This window comes from Balaenoptera musculus, chromosome 12, assembly GCF_009873245.2.
Source record: "Balaenoptera musculus isolate JJ_BM4_2016_0621 chromosome 12, mBalMus1.pri.v3, whole genome shotgun sequence".
In the NCBI taxonomy this organism is placed as follows: Eukaryota; Metazoa; Chordata; class Mammalia; order Artiodactyla; family Balaenopteridae; genus Balaenoptera; species Balaenoptera musculus.
This window is the reverse complement of record NC_045796.1, coordinates 16,380,164-16,396,856: the sequence shown is the minus strand read 5'-3', so window position 1 is coordinate 16,396,856 and position 16,693 is coordinate 16,380,164. Positions and strand designations below refer to the sequence as shown.

Sequence of the window (16,693 nt, the reverse complement as noted above, 5' to 3'; positions counted from 1 at the left end):
TCATGTTGGTTATTTGGGATATGTTCAGTCTCTTCACAGGCTTACTCACCATCTGTGAACTACTCAAGCATTTGCCCAAAACTTAGGAGAGTTTAACTTATTCTTATTTATTTGTAGGAGTTCATTATTTGTTCTGAATATGATCCTCTACCCATGGGGAAATAAAACAACTTTTCGAACTAGACGTGTTTGTGCTGTGAAGACTGACTTCTCCCTGGAGAAAGGGAGGTCAAGGCGGAGGAATCACAGGAGAGTCACCGCTGAGGGGGACGGGGATCTGGGCACAATCGAAACAAATCTCATTGTTTAAATTCCAGAATATACATTTGCATCCAGGGTATGTGGATAATGTTTGAGACAGACAGCTGGACTGCATGCTACTTTAAGAGCAATCTTTGCATTCTCTGTTTCCACAAGAAACGTAGCAGAATCACCGGTTATATTTAATCCTATAACACGGAGAATGGTGAAATGCCATGAATTCTCTCCTGGATTATAAAACAGAAATCTGAAGTAATTAAGTTTTTTGCAATATAGAGATATTGATTTAAATATCAGTATAGTGTAATAAATTACTAAGGGAAACAGTCATAAATAAAATTTTGTTTTTTTTAAAATTCGAGTATAATTGCTTTACAATGCTGTGTTAGTTTGTGCTGTACAACGAAGTGAATAAGCTATATGTATACATATGTCCCTTCCCTCCTGGACCTCCCCTCCCCCGCCGCCACCCCACCATCCCACCCCTCTAGGTCATCACAGAGCACCAAGCTGATCTCCCTGTACTATACAGCAGGTTCCCACTAGCTATCTATTTTACACATGGTCGTGGATGTCAATCCCAATCTCCCGATTCATCCCACCCTCCCCTTCCCCCCTGTTTCCGCACCTCCGTTCTCTACCTCTGCATTTCTATTCTTGCCCTGCAAATAGGTTCATCTGTACCATTTTTCTAGATTCCACATATATGCGTTAATATACGACATTTATTTTTCTCTTTCTGACTTACTTCACTCTGCTGATAATACACTGAGGTTGCTTCTCTGGACATAGAAAGAATCCCTGAGGTCCTGTAATAGCAGATGATATTTTTCCTGCAATATCATCATTTGCAAGAACGAGGTCACGATGCAGAGAAGAGTCTGATTTTGCACAAACTAGAAGAAGATGGAAAGTGTCCTGTTTGTGGAGATATCTTGTTCAAGCAGATGAACGTTTCAGTGCAGGGATTCCATCACTTAGCACCAAGAGAAAGTGGCAAAATATGTTCGAAAAAGAAAGATGCTGAGTAAGATGTTCACCAAATGTGATAAAGGCCACGAGATGGTGCTTCTGCCGTGTCATCGGGATGGGACGGCAGACTCGGGATTCACAAGGTCTGCTCTCCTGGGGTCTAAGGCAGGGACAGCAGGGGATCAGAGGCGGCCAAGCAAAGGCCAAGTCCCTGAGCGAGACAGAGCACCTGTCTGAACGCTTTGGAGCACCGTCAGCCTTCAGAAAAGAAACAGGTGTTGGTCCACAGGGCGGAGGCAATCCCGTCACCTTCCTGGGGCTGCCCTTCCCCAGTCCCTCCCCACCTCCAGCCCCGCCCTCACTGAGGGGCATGTATGTCCTCCGTCCCCCACCTCCACCCTGGGTCCGGCAGCTTGTTCTCACCTCTTTCCTTTCCTGCATCACAGTCAGCCCCAGGCCCTGCTACCACCTACTTAGGCTCAAGACTGAAGCCAGTAAGGACTCAATCTGCTCCCTTTACTCAGGTCCTGATCCTCCCTGAAGGAGGGCCTAAAGGACCCTGTGGCAGTTCCCGTGGAAGAGGGGCCTTGCGTCCTCATGGCCTTGGGGAGGGCTGCAGGCAAACCTCCTTCTTTTCCCTCCTCTCCAGGCCTCTTAGCCAGCAGCACACCCAGCTCTCAGTATGAGGGTCCCAGCTGCACTCCATCTCTTCCTGGGAGCGTCCACCCCAGCTCAGTCCCACCCATCCCCCGAGTCACCTCTGCTCTAGGCAGGGGCCGCTCAGTGACTGGGGCTCTGGGGTCCGCAGGAGGCTGGGGCCACGTGCGAGCAACGGGCTGAGCCAGAATTCCCGCCGCTCCGCGGAGCACCGGCCCCTCCTAGTTCTGTCCTGCACGGTCTCTACTGTTGGCCTTGTGTCTTGCCTGCTGTGACCCAAGCGACTTCCTGTGAGAACAGGCCTTTGGAGTTGGGTCTGCAAAGTCCTTCCCGCCCCTTCCTCCTGGGATGAGACCCCGGCCCCTCTCCTCTTAGCCCCCTGGATGCGTCCCCTTTGCTTTGACGCATCATGTGGAGCCGCCATGCTGCTCTCACCCAATGTGAGTCCTGCCCACACCGTGTGTGCCTGCTGTCCCCTCACCACCTACCACTGGGCCCTGCCAAACCGGTGTCTGTGTTGAGTCAGGCAGACTTTGCTAAACTCTTTTATCAGCAACAGGCCCTAAGCCTTCGTGGGGGCCTCTCCCCCTTCCCACTGTCATGTGACAGTGAGGAGCTATCGGAACTCAGGGCTGAGCTCGTCCCAGTGATTGCTCTCGAGCGATATGAGGTCTTATTCACCTGGCTTCATTTCCAGCGTGAGGAGGTTCAGTGAGGGGCAGGGGTTGGGCTGGGATTCACCTTCTCCCATCCTCACACCAGGCCAGGCGCCCCTTCCTTCCCTCTGAATTCCTCCCTCAGTACCTGTTCTTGTAGAGGACTCCACCCAGGATGCCAGTTGTGATGGAGCAGGAGAGGACCACGGGGAGGATCCAAGCAATGGGCTTGATGGCTGTGGCCCTGGACTGGGCTTTGGGGGGGTCCGTGGTGGGTGATGCTGCAAGGACAGGAAGAGTGAAAGCCCTTGTCCAGACCTCAAACTGAGGAGATCCCGCCTTAGCCCCCCGGCCCAGGTTCCCCTACTATGCATGCAGTTCTCTTTCACCACGTGGCGGTCCCCGTGACAGGTCCTGAGGAGACATGGGGGGAAGGGATGAGCCATGTCCCCACGGGACTCAGACAGCTAATGGGGGAGCAAGGGGAGCAAGGGTTCCAATATAGCCACTCACTCCTGCTGTGACAGAAGAGGAGGTGACACATGAGGATGGGAACAGAGAAGTCCTCTCACCAGCTGACGTTTGAGGTGCTATTGACAGATTTCCAGAAATGGAATAGGTGAGATTTAAAAAAAGATTCTGGAAAGAGGGAACAGTACGAAATAAATCTCTGAAATCAGAATGATGCCCTCATGTTTGGGGTCAGCAAGAATCCATGTTAAATGGTCCCAAGACCTGTGCACTGAGGCAGGTGTCAGGAGGTGGGGAGAGGAAGGGAGGATGGTAGAACATGCCCGGGGCCATTGTTCTCCCAGGAAGAACCCACCTCGGATGGATCACTTTCCCAAACACAAACACACACACACACAGGGGTGGGTCCATGTCCCCTTGAGAGGACTGCCACTTCCTCCTCCTCTTCTCACTTACCTCTTGTCTTCAACATTTTCTCCCAGTGCACCAAGAAATCCTGAAGCCAGGCCCTACAGTCTCCCATGGAGGTCTTCTTGAAGAACTTGGTCACAGCTCTGTCACTCTCCCACTTCTCTTTCATCCGTCTGCTTCCAGAAGGAACCACTGTCCACTGTCCATTCTCTGAATCAAAGAGGAGCCACATCCGTCCGTTGAAGCCAAACTGCCAGGATCCACTGGTGCGTCCATCGTCTTCACACCTCACGTCATCCTGCCCTGCGGGGTGACAGGGTCTGCCCCCAACGTGGGAAGGAGCTCAGTCCCTGGGCTTGACAAATTCTTTGCCCCCACCTGTGTCCGCCTCCCCTGGGCCCAGCTAATCTGGCCCTGTTCTCTCCTCCAACGTCTGCTCTTTCCACTGGTCTACAAGGGAAGGACCAATGTCCAACTTTATTTTATTTTTTACCCCCAAACAATGAATGCAGCTAAGTCTCCAGTCTGCTCCTCCTGCACTTGGACTTTCTAACTCACCCCTGGCCGCGTGTTTCTCCGGGGTAACATCAGGCAGCTGCTCCTTGAGCAAGTCCCCGACGTCTTTGAGTGTTTCCATCTGCCCTTGTTCAGGCCTTTGTGGCTTTCACCTCTTCACCCAGGGGACTCATGGATTGGATCTTAGCGCCACCACAATCATAGGAGAGAAAAACCTTTCCATCCACCTGGCCTTGAAACACACACCATGGTTGTCCAGGTCTGGGCTTAGGATGGACGGTGAAGTTGTAGCAAAGAGAGTGAACATCTGTGAAGGCAAAACACAGGTGAGGTTGGGGGTGGGAGAGAAGGACCCATATCCCCCCTTTACCGCAGTTATGGGACAGCAAAGTAAATCTGTAGGCCTGGGCAGGCAGAGCAAGGACTGCCCCGCTGGTTCCTCCCCCTCACCATATAGGCAGTGCCCCTCCCTTCCTTGAGGAGAAGGAGGAGGCCCCCGCCTGGCAGAAATCACACATCCTGGATATGTCCCCTCGTCCACCAGGTCAGTACCCGGCATCAGTCAACACGTAACCTTTCCAGAGACGTGCCAGGCTGCTATGCGGGAAAAGCCTAGAGGCAGAGGATTGTCAGAATCTCGCTCAGTGTCCTGCGGGGAGATGGAGAATGTGTGGGGCTGCTCCCGAGGAAGCAGGATCCCAGTGGGGGTGGATGAGCACAGAACCCAAAGCTGGAGAAGGGAGTTTACAATTACGGGGCACAGGAGTCAGCAAGGCCTGGGGAGATGCTGCTAATCTGCTACCTGGCCCACATTGCATGAAAGAGAAAATCCAGAACTTCCAAGGCGTGTGGTAGAGGAGAGGATCAAAACGCTCAGGGAGGTGAATCTCCCAGGGCGGACGTGGTAGGAAAGGGCAGAAAAGTGTCCAGTCCACCCCGCTCAGTGGGAAAGCCTGAAGGACTCTGTCGAGCCTGTGAGGAAAGCACGGATGAGAAGCATCTCCAACAGCTCAAGGATGGCTCTTGCTGAAGGTCAGGAATGGGGGCAGGAGATGGTGTTCCCAATCGGCTTCCAGTTGTACTAGAGATGGAAAATGTGGAAATAGCAGATGCCAGGTGAGGGTGGTCTGAGTCAGGAGCAAAGCAGGTGCAATGGTCAAAGAGATTAAAGGGTCCCAATGCCAGCCAGGGCCTGACTGCAGAGAGTGTGAGGCTGGCTAATAGCACAGAGCAATCCTAGAGGCGAACAGATGGGCGGCCAACCCGGATACCAACTGCTTGACTGAAAGAAATGAAACAGAGAGAGACAAACACAAGGCTGGATGATCAGAAGGCTGAAAGCAGCCATCCCAACGAAACATCGGATCCTTGCCCAGTTTCCAGAACTGAGCCGGTTGTCAGACCCAAGGAGGGTCCTTTCATCACCACAGCAAGTGCCGAAGTCCTTCGGGCCTTTCCCATCTTTTGAAGCCACATGGCCATTGACTCGGGTAAGTGGACCCTGGGAAGCAGAGGCTCCCGCCACGTTCATATGGGCCTAGTTTGTGACCAACATCGTGCCCCGGATCTGAAGCATCATCATGGCCCCCCCTGTTGTTGAAGTGATGCATGAGGGCCAGGTAAAGAATAGATATCTCTCCCAGGTCCTGCTTACAGGGGTGTCACTGGGTCTACAGATCCAACACAGTGCTCATTTCATATGCATTGGATTTGCAACACAGTGCTCATTTCATATGCGTTGGATTTGCAACAAGAATGGAAAATCTTTGTAGTCAGTAAATTACTGTGAGGTGAGGGCTACCATAGTAGTGATTTCCAAGTTCAAACTTCTGACACTGCTTCCTCATTCCCCAAATAGTATGTGTAAAACAATATCATATCCTGGAGGAAATGACAGAGATGAGTACCAACCTACAACCTCTCTGAGGCTGCAGGGATGTGGTCCCCATTCTATCTCCATTTAATTGCCAGTGTGACCCATAGATTTTCTGGAATGGTACATATGAAATATTTCAGGCTTTGCAGACCATAGGTCTCTGTTGCAACTGCTGTGCTAGCACAAAAGCAGTCACAGACAATTGGTGAATGATGAGTGTGGCTGGACCTGCTTCTTGGGCAGATAACCCAGCGGAACCTATGACATTAGAGGTGTCTGTGGTAGGAAAAGTGCTGCATGCAGTATATGGCATTTCCATTTGGATGCCCACAACACAGACCCCTTGTGCCCTGAAGCAAGGCCATGCCACTTGCAGTGGGGAAAACCACACCATTTAAAAGTGGCTCCTGGTATGGTTCTGGGGCCTGGTAGAGATGAGGCCTCTGGTCATAGGATGTCAAGTGACCTGGCAACCCAGAGGTGCCCATTGTGATCTGGGCTCCTCAGCCACTACTCATGAGGTCAGATGGGCTCAGTGGTCATAAGATAGAAATGATTCATCGCAATTGCTATGAGCGGGGCTCCAGGGAAAAAATAAGCTGCACCAGCAGGTGGTCCAGACCCCACGCCAGAAATGCTGCACTACCACTCACCCTCTGGTCACACCTTTGGTCATGAATTGTCTCTCCTGGCACCTTGGACCAGGAAGGCACTCTACAGCACACCCACGCCCTTAGCACATTCACTCCACCCAGAAGCCACAGCCAGGATAAGGCTCTTCAAACCCAGGCTGAGGACCTCCTCAGCAGGTTCACTGGCGGCGTGGCATCCATATCTGGGAAACTATATACCCTAAATCTGGGGTTGGCAAACTAGGACAGTGGCACATCTGGCCCTCCATTTGTTTGTGTGTTGTCTTTGGCTGCTTTTGCATTACGAAGATGGAGGTGGGTACAGAGACAGATACCAAAGGGTCTGCAAAGGTGAACATATTCATTATCTTCTGTTTACAGGAAAAGTTTGCAGAGTCTTTTCTAAATCAATAACCGTTATGATGTTTGTGTCCCCAGAAGGGGAATATATTGGTCTGGGACCAAAAGGTAGAAGTGGCGGGGTGCCCTTCCTCACCCTCATTCCCTGTGTCATACTTCGGGAAACTCTGCTTCCCCATCACGCCTACTTTAGGAACTGTGGGCTTTACTTTTCAGTTTAGGAACTGAATGTGTCTTCAGGCAAGGGGATAAGATGCCAGCGTTTGGGGAAGTGAGCTCCGGGGCTGCACCTGTGGTTTCCCACTGGTAAAGTTCAAGGGCAGAAGCAGTGGTGTGGAGAAGGGCTTGTGTGAGCAGATCAGATGGGGGTGTGTGTGTGTGCTTTTCAGGGTGTTTCTGGGAACCGTGGGGTGGGACTGCCTTGTCGTTCCCTGCACGGCTCAGGGGCTCCCACTTCCCGAGGGGCAGGCTGGGGCCTGGGGGGCTGCAGCAGTATTTCCTGCCACACGCTCTTCCCCTCTTCTCCCCGCTCCACATCCCCTCCTCCACACATCATTTTTTGCCAGATTTCTCTTATCTGGCCTCGGCCTTGACCAGAGGGTGACAACCAGCCCCTGAGAATTTTCCGAGGAGGAAGACCCTGAGGAGGGGAATGAGTAGGGGGCGGGGAAACCACCCTGCAAGAAGGGTTCCCAAACCCACGCAGGCGGGGTGCACCACCATCCCAGTCCTGGGTCGTAATGCATTCCCAGTCCCGACACTCTAAGGAACTGGATTCTCTCAGTGATCTACATGAGGTGGGAAGCTGATTCCTCCCAAGGCCTCTGGCCACGAGCCCAGCTCTTCCACACTTGATTTCAGTCTTGTGAGGACCAGAGCAGAGAAACTAAGGAGCCAGCCCAGGCTTCTGTCCTACCGATAAGAAGTGTGTGAAAGTAAGTGTGTGTTGATTTAAGCAGTTGAGTTTGTGATGATGTGTTATGGCGGAAATAGAGAACTAATACACACACCTTCCCACTTAAATGAAAATTTGTCTGGATATAAAACGCTAGGCCCAAAGCTCTTTTCCTTCAATACTTTGGAGATAAAGCTCCTTGGTCCTCCAGGATTGCTGTTGAGACTGCTGCCTATCTGTTTCCTTCTTACTTCTGCGGTTTCTCTGGGTTCATTTGGGGGAGGGAGCTGGAAGGCTGTGCTCACTGCCAGCTCTGACCAGTGATTTTGTGCTGTACTAGGCTACCATCTAGTCTTGTGGAGGTGGGGGAAGGTTTTAAAACCTTTTTCAACCAATAGATCAATAGATGCACTCATAGGTGTGACAAGTTCATTGTTCTTCTTTTGTTCAGCTATTGTTAGTCTTCTCTCTTTCCATCTTTTATGTAAATCAATTATTGAGGTATAATTTACAGACAGTACTCCCCTTCTTTTTGAATACAGGTAGCTTAAAGTCCTTTATCTTTGAGAGTATATTAGAAACATGTAGGCATTTGGCAAAATTATAAGGCATGTTCCCAGACTATGGAGGTAAAAGCAGATGAATGATACTATTTCAGCCATGAATCATCTTACCCACCTATAAATTCTATAGAGAATCATATTTCCAAGCAGTACTATTTTCAGGTTTGCAGAAGTGAAAAAGCTAGTGATTTTTCTCAGTGAACATGCTTGAGCTTTTAAACAAAGTGAATGCCAAAACTAGGTGAAGTCACCTCTACTTACTATCATTTTTATAGTTTATGAATTTCATAAAGTTAGCCCACATAATACTAGATTTATTACAAGTATGATAGATATTTTAAATGAAATACCCAATCCCTTTTAGTTATTGGAAACACATATTAATTCTATACTTTAAAAAATAAATAGCCACAGCCACTGGTGACAACATGGATGGACCTAGATGGTATTATGCTAAGTGAAATAAGTCAGACAAAGACAAATATTGTATGATTTCATTTACATGTGGAATTGAAAAAACAAAACAAACATAACAGAAACAGAGTCATAGATACAAAGAACAAACATATGGTTGCCACAGTGGGTGGAAGCAGGAAAGAAGTAGGGGAGGGAGATTAAGAGGTACAAACCTGCAGTTACAAAACAAATGAGTCAAGGGTATGAAAAGTACAGTGTGGGGAATATAGTCAGTAGTAATGTAACATCTTTGTATGGCGACAGATGGTAACGACTTAACAACTTATGGTGATGATCATTTTGAAATATATAGAAATATTCAATTACTATGTTGTGCACCAGGAACAAACATAGTGTTGTAGGTCAGTTATATTTGAAAAACAAACAAAATAACAAACTCATAGAAAAAGAGATCAGATTTGCGGTTACAAGAGGAAGGGGATGGGAAAATGGGGAGGGGAAAGGAGAGGGGGAATTGGATGAAGTTGGCCAAAAGGTACAAACTTCCAGTTATAAGTAAGTACCAGGGATGTAATGTACATGATAAATATAATTAACACCACCATATGTTATATGTTAAAGTTGTTGGACTTCCCTGGTGGCTCAGTGGTTAAGAATCCGCCTGCCAATGCAGGGAACACGGGTTTGAGCCCTGGTCCAGGAAGATCCCACATGCTGCAGAGCAACTAAGCCAGTGTGCCACACCTACTGAGCCTGCACTCTAGAGCCCAAGAGCCATAACTACTGAAGCCCGCGCGCCTAGAGCCTGTGCTCTGCAACAAGAGAAACCACCGCAATGAGAAGCCCACGCACTGCAATGAAGAGTAGCCCCTGCTCACTGCAACTAGAGAAAGCCCCTGCACAGCAACAAAGACCCAATGCAGCCAATAAATTTATTTAAAACAGAAAGTTGTTAAGAGAGTAAATCCTGAAAATTCCCATCACAAGTAAAAAATATATTTTTCTTTTTTCTTTTGTATCTAAATGAGATGATGCGTTTTCACTAAACTTATTGTGGTCATCATTTTATGGTATTGTAAGTCAAAGCATTATGCTGTACACCTTAAACTTATACATTGCTGTATGTCAGTTATATCTCAATAAAACTGGAAGAAAAAATAAAGAGGTTAACTCACTAAAAAAATATTGATAATTAAATTAAAAATAGCCACACTGTAGAAAACAGCATCCTCTAAAAGCTGAACTCAGCTGAATTAATCAGATATTACTAGATAGTTTTAGGACTCTCACAGAAGCTTAATGAATAATTTAAAATAGTTCAAAATACATTTTTTGAGTATATCTGAACAGTGAATTATAGTAACACTTTGCCTTTGAGGAGAAATCATTAATTTTGGATTTAACATACAGAGTTGTACCATAGGAAAACATGTTAAGTCAGGAGAAGTGTACCTTTAAGAGTACAACTAAGCAATGCAAATACATATTACCAGAGTTACCTCATGGGATGCTTAGACATTCCCTTGCAATATGAACATTCTTCTGCCTAGAAGCTGCCTAGAAGACTGTCAGCTCTAGTGGGCAGATACCACATGACACAGTAACAGCAGAGCAAGAAAATCACAATTTTTTTCTGCTAGAAATCAAATGATTTCAAATCTTCTTTGGTGAAACATTTTGGTTAAAGCCCCTCCTCCCACCAATGAACTAACAAACAAGGAACAAGGAACAAACAGGAAATAGCAACAAAGACGAACAACATTTAAACCTCTGATTTCTGCAATAATGGATGAAAATTGTCAACAGAAAGAAGTAATATTTATCTGGGAAGAAAAAGGTGTATGGCCGTAAAATGGAAAGCTAGTAATACACACTTTTCATGAAAATGTTTAGCTTTATTAGCAGGCATGTGCTAAACATTTTTTTTAATTAATAAATTTATTTTTGACAGCGTTGGGTCTTTGTTGCTACACGCGGGTTTCCTCTAGTTGCGGCGAGTGGGGGCTTCTCTTTGTTGCAGAGCATGGGCTCCAGTAGTTGTGGCTCACGGGCTCAGTAGTTGTGGTGCACAGTCTCAGTAGTTGTGGCTCTTGGGATCTAGAGTGCAGGCTCAGTAATTGTGGCACACGGGCTTAGTTGCTCCGCGGCATGTGGGATCTTCCCGGACTAGGGCTCGAACCCGTGTCTCCTGCATTGGCAGGCGAATTCTTAACCGCTGTGCCACCAGGGAAGCCCCATGTGCTAAGCATTTAATTACCCTTGTATTTAACTAATCAGATAATAATTTTGTTTTCCATTTTTTTCTGAGTTTTTTTCGTGTATATTACAAGACATTTTCTCTTATTTTTTCCCACAATATTGAATGCTTAAAAAATTTGCTCCTGTCAGAGAATGCCATCCATTTAAATTACTATGAAAATATTTCTTAACTCTTCATAAAAATAAACCTTATCTCAAAAGAATGTGCTTGATTTCTCAAAGACTCCTTCGAAAGATTCCTTTTACCCAAGGTAACTTGAATTCTCCCTTACCTCTCTCTCTTTTGGTGAGGGCTCCTCCTGGTCTTCGTTCTGAGCCATAAGATTCATCTTTGTGATTATAATGCTTAGCTTCTCTGCGTCCCCTCCTGGAAAACATTAAGCTGGTCACTGGCACTTCATGGCTGAGTTTACTGCAAGTAATGCTCATTTTCTCACAAAACCAGGTTTACTCATTTGTTCCATAGCCATTGGTGGGAAAGAGAATGGATTGGGTTGCAGCGTGAACAATCAAGACATGCCCTGGAACAGAAGAGGAGAAAGAGAAGAAAGATGAAAGAAGAGGAGGAAGCCTGAAATAGAATCCTATAAGTCATAAACAGGTTTTAGGTGGTGCACTGCTGTTACTCATGTGAAGAACACTTGCCCAGGAGTTCTTTGAGTGGTTTAATGCCATCTCCATGGGCTCTCTCCAGTGTGGGGGGAATCTTCCCTTGATATTTCTTGAAGACATTGTCTAAGACTTTCTCTCAGAGCTTAGGATTTGCGGGGGGAGGTTGGCGGTGGAAAGGAGTCTTTTCTATTTTCTACTTTGCTGTGAATTTCCCAGGAGGGAAAGAACCCAGAAAGCTACCTGCTCAGATGGGGAGAAGGGAAGATGGAAACATATAGAGAAACATCTAATGTTTATGTTGCTACAGTAAAGTCCACTCAGCGGACACAGGTCAGATTAGATTTTATTCTCTTGAAGTTTAAGCTGGATAAGAACACATGAGAACCATTCACTGCTGCCCTTCCTATGTGTTCTAACTGGGTAAGATTCACGATGAATGATCCATCTTTAACTGAGAGATGGGATATTTTAGTTTTCGAGTTTGGGCTCTGAGTCTCCAAAGCAAGAGGGACAGGTAACTTCTCTCTTAAAGCACAGCTGAGTTTACATGAGAAGGAAACTTATGAGGACCAAACCTGAAAAGAGAATTGAAAGGCAGAGTGGTAAGCCAAGGGGGAACACTGTGGAAAGGCAGGGAAGGCAGGTGGAGGTTGCTGGCCTCAGGATGCTAGGGGTTTAGATTCTACTCCTATTCAGGGACCAGAGACCAGCCTATGGGCTCTATCAAGGTGAGGAGTTGGGACTGAGACACCATATAAAGCTGAGATAGAGTGAAAAGGTGAATTAGAAAAAGCAAAACTTCAGGGGCACAGACAGACAACAATAAAAAGAGACAGCAGGCACACTTCTCTGTCTTGGCCTGGGTGCTCTGCGTAAAAACAAAGATAAGAAACTCTACCCTGAGAATTAATAACTATAGGCTGTCCTTGACTGGCTTTAAGGTTAGAAGTTACTCTGCCTGACCCATTCAGGGATCTCCAAGCCACAAAGTTAACATAAAAATGATTCCTGCTAGTAGAGATCCATCTGTGTCTAGCAGAATCAAGCGTAATACTCCTCCGGAAGAGCACAGTCTCAGGTAGGCTGCTGACATTTCCCATCGATAAAGCCTGGCCAGAGAAAATCTCATGGTTTAAGCTTACAGAACACATCAAGAGTCAAACCACAATAAGTGAAACAAACCAATCCAACACAGTAGGAGCTACAGATATTAGAACTATCACTAAAACTGGAATATATATATTTAAATCATAAAGGCATACAGGAAAGAATAAAAATCATTGCAAATAATGAGACACTATCAAAATAACCAGTTATCTTTCAATAGAACCAAACAGAACATCTAGCAATGAAAAATATTTTTGCTAAAATTAAAAACTCAACACACTGATGAACCAGCATATTAGACAAAGCAGGATAGAGATTCACTGAACTGAATGATTGAGCTGAAGAAATCAATCAAAATTCAGCAGAGAGTTTCATTCTGAAACGGAGAGAAAGGTATAATGCTATGCATATACAATGGGAAGTTTCAACCCACATCTAATAGGACTTCCAAAAGCCGAGGAGAAAGAAAATGAGAGGGAATTTTCAAAGAGCTAATGGCTAAGAATTTTCCAGATTTTATGAAAGACATTAGTTCTCAGTTTCTGGAAGCAACAAATCCCAAGTAGGATATATAAAAATAAATTCATTATTAGGTACATTGTAGTGAAATTGCAAAATATCTTCAAGATCTTAAGAGAGAAAAACTTACAGGAGAAAAAATTTAAAAGCAACTATTGATAAAATATAGATTATCTTTAATGAAAAGACAAACTGACAAGAGACTTCTAGTCAGTTTTGAAAAATTATCAGCCATTATGTCTTCAAATATGACCTCTCTGTTTTCTTTTACCTCTCCCTTTAGGATTCAAGTGAAATGTGGGGTAAACCTCACTGTGTCTGCTTTGTCTCCTACTCTTTCTTCTGTATTTCTCCACCCTTTGGACTTTCTGTACCTGATTCCAGATAATTTCTTCTGATTTACCTTCTAGTTGACCAATTCTCTCTTCAGACATGTGTGACCTGCTATTAGACACATCTATTGAATTCTTAATTTTAGTTATTCAATTTTACATTTATAGATTATTCCACACATCAAGTATCCAAGTATTATTCCACATAGCAAGTATAATTTCTAGTTCTCTATTGAAATTTTCCATCTTTTTTTTAGCTCCTTAAACATACTAAGTATAGTTAATTTAAAATTCCTGCCTGATAATTCTAAAATCTAAAGCTGTAAGATCTCATTTGGGAGTTACTAGCCACATTTGGCTCCTTGAGCATGTGAAATATGCCTAGTCTGAACTGAGATGCACTGTAGGTGTAATATGCACACCAGATTCGAAGATCTAGCATAAAAAATGTCAAATATCCCATTATGAATTTTATATTGATTACATATTGAAATAATAATTTAGGTTAAATAAAAACTTGAATTAAAATATTCTGAGTTAAAATATTAAAAAAATTAGTTTCACTTGTTTCTTTTTACTTTTTCACTGTGGTTACTAGAAAATTTAAAAATTAAAATGTGACTCACGGGACTTCCCTGGTGGTGCAGTGGTTAAGAATCTGCCTGCCAATACAGGGAACACTGGTTCGAGCCCTGGTCCGGGAAGATCCCACATGCCATGGAACAACTAAGCCCGTGTGCAACAACTACTGAGCCTGTGCTCTGGAGCCCGGGAGACACAACTGCTGAGCCCGCATTCCACAACTACTGAAGCCCATGCTCCTAGAGCCTGTGCTCCGCAACAAGAGAAGCCACCGCAATGAGAAGTCCGTGCACCTCAACGAAGAGTAGCCCCCGCTCACTGCAACTAGAGAAAGCCTGCACGCGGCAACGAAGACCCAATGCAGCCAAAAATAAAATACATAAATAAATAAATTAAAAAAAACTGTGACTCACATTTGTGGGTTCCATTATAGTTCTTCTAGAGCACTGGTCTAGACCCTCTCTGTGCTTTTCTGCTTCTACTGTATATTTCTCATTCTTGCTGTCTAATCTCCTCATATGCTTGCTTTGTTTGTCTGTGTGCTGGGTACTGCATTTTTTAAATTGCTGTTGAAAGAATTAGAAGTCTAAGATGATAATTCTTTCCTCCAGAAATAACTTTCATTTGCTTGTATCAGGCACTTGGTAACTATCAATCAAGAATCACTTTCGTTACACTGCAGGAGTTAGATACTTCTGGCCGTGCAGAAGCTTTGAAGGGGGCCTGCAGTCTGTTTGAGGACTGGTTACCTGCCACTGACCTTTGCCCCTAGGGTGCAGTCCCTCAGGACCTCTACCCAAAGAGCAGGGAGCTTACCGGGCCCCCCACCCTTCGCAGGCCCTGGACTTCAGTATGTGTTTGCTTCGCCCCACGAAGTTGTCCAAAGCCTGCATAAGGCACCAAGACAGAAAGGTTGCTTCTAGCATCAAAAAGCTGCTGATTCTATTATCATATCACTACAGCCACAATTTGAAAGCCACCAAGAACAGGAAACGACCATACTCAGGAAGTCACCGCAATCAGAAGCTACAGCTGCTACTGTGGGCTCTTAGAACCACACTGCGCAGCCTGTGGTCCATGCAAATGGATGCCACATGCCACAGGCCCTGCTCTCAACGCTTCAATGCCAGTGAACAGAGCCCAGAACCTCTGCTAATGCTGCTGCAGAAAAACCGAATGTCTTCGCAACTGGACTTGCCAGCCGGAGCAGCAGAAGCCAGGCATTGTGCTCCAATCCTGCCGCATTGGATTGACAGAAGCTAAATCACATCCAGGACTCTGGCTGGGAAGGAGTCTGAGAAATGCAGTTTTTAGTTTCTATGTCTCCTTAGTACAGAAAGGTACACTTGAAAGAGGATGGAATGAATGCTAGGTGCCTCTTTCCTCTATACACCCCAGGTAGATAAATTTATGATGGTTTTTTTTTTTTTTTGGTATTGCTTAATGAGTTCAATGAGCTGTTATAAGGCAAAGACCCATGTATCCACCGTCCAGCTTAAGAAACAGAATTTTGTGGCCACCCCAACAGCTCTATCAGTGTCCCATCCCAAAGTAACCATCTCCTTCCCCCCAAAGTAACCACCACCTTGTTGGCACCCAAGTGCAAACGTTCTTAGACACTATAGTTTAGAGTCACTCGTTAAAAAAAAAAAACTATGTCTTCCAAATCCATTTCAATTCATAGGTTTCCCCTTCACTTGTTTCTCTCTCTCTTTTTTTTCATTCTAAAATATGATGCTATTTATTTAAAATTTTAAGATATTCAAAATAATTCTGTATTTTGCTTATTGATATATCATATGTACATAAGTACACACATATCCATCTATATACCTCTGTATCTGTATCTATGTATACAATTTCTATAAAGACAGTAAGATCAGTTGTGACTTCAAGCATGGTTTCTGGAATCGTGCTGCCTGGTTTAAAAACCTGTATTTGTGTGACATGGAGTAAACCCATTTCCACACTCTCTCTCTCAAACTTCTATTTCTCTGTCTGTAAAATAGGTATACCGATAGTATCTACTTCCAAACAATGCTGTGGGGCTCATAAGATAAAGCCTGTAATAGACCTCATGATAAGTACTTAGAAAATTTTAACTCTTTTCATCATATGGTGGTGAAAGATCTAGGGGCTAACCTTCATTATGTCACCTTGGCAAGTCTCTTAATTTCTCTGAGTCTTGATTTCTTTGTCTTTCAGATGATGACGTTGTCTTACATGCTCTGTAAGGTGAGTTTCTGAGCTAACAATCTCCAAGTCCATGACTGGAGAAAGTGAGGCACTGAAAAAAGTTATTACTTGGCATACTAATCAAGTAGGTTGCAGAATTTGGCACCTAGACATTCTAATTTTTAATTTCTTTTTTTTCCCCACAAAGTCTTATAATTACAGTTTAGTGCTAGATGCTACTTAAGAGAAACATGATGATAAAACTACCACCATGAAGCACATTTAAACAGGACTTGGAGGCCAATGACTTTAGTTGCTAAAATCAAGAATAACACCAGAGGGCACTTGAGTTAAAGAGTGAGGTGGAAGAAAGCAAAGCTAAATATTGACAGTATTTTTAGGGGGTGAGAAAAAAGTGAG

General features: G+C 45.1%; 1 pseudogene; it reads right to left on the bottom strand.

The window, feature by feature from the left end:
• Positions 1–1,297: 1,297 nt before the first annotated feature.
• LOC118905452 lies at positions 1,298–5,475 on the bottom strand (annotated as a pseudogene).
• Between the last annotated feature and the right edge of the window lie 11,218 nt (positions 5,476–16,693).